This window comes from Tupaia chinensis, unplaced genomic scaffold, assembly GCF_000334495.1.
Source record: "Tupaia chinensis unplaced genomic scaffold, TupChi_1.0 Scaffold000009_1, whole genome shotgun sequence".
In the NCBI taxonomy this organism is placed as follows: domain Eukaryota; kingdom Metazoa; phylum Chordata; class Mammalia; order Scandentia; family Tupaiidae; genus Tupaia; species Tupaia belangeri.
In genome coordinates, this window is record NW_006159439.1 from 3705168 (window position 1) to 3706129 (window position 962).

Sequence of the window (962 nt, forward strand, 5' to 3'; positions counted from 1 at the left end):
AGCCTATTAATATTGATGAAAACATATTACTTATTTTATAATTCAATTTTAACACAAAGTAATAAGGAAATGTTCATGCACACACATGCATTCACTCATAAACATATATACACACACACATACACATACATGAAGAGAGAAGCCACCATAATTTTGCAAAATACAACTTTACTTTTCCACTTTTTACTGAGGCTCAGTGGTTTTAGTATGGAATAAGATGTGCATGTGTCTCAGTTTCCCTTGCTTACCTCTGGATCAGTCGGCTGCACATATTTAATCATACCGGATAGAGGACCCTCTGTAATAAATCTTCATTGGACAAGTGGATCACCCAAAATAAATCATCTGTGGGTGAATGAAACAACTTTGCTCAAACGTCCATAGAAAAAGAGCTCATCCATCATAAATCAAAGACAGGTAAGTGGATCTGCCTTGATTTACTGCCTCTAACCATGACTATGATTTTGCCTTATGTAAGAAGTATCATGTTTCACAAATAATGTAGCGTTTAGAAAAACATGCAAAAGTTACTTTCCTAATATTGTCTTTTCTTTGAAAATCTATTTTTGTAAGAAGCAGTAGCATCATGAGTAAAATAAAGAGAAAAACAAGTTATTAAATTTATTCAGTTATAATAGTTTCACAACAGATGTAAAATTTTAAAATAAAGAGAACTTTGGAATTTTAAAAACAGAGTCCGAATCTTAGCAACTTTAATTACTAATGTGACCTTGCTAAATATTTTTTCTTCTGTGAAATTACAATACTAATGAACAGCCTTATAGATGTTGTGAACAGTAAATAAAGTGCTCAATAAATATAAATTTACATTGTTCACATATTTTAGAGTATTTATTCCGTTCCTTATCCTGACATACAAAATAAGATAAAATATAGCTCTCCTATTGTCATAAAACAGGATCACATAAATCGAAGGCATTTATGTATATGTATGTGTATAT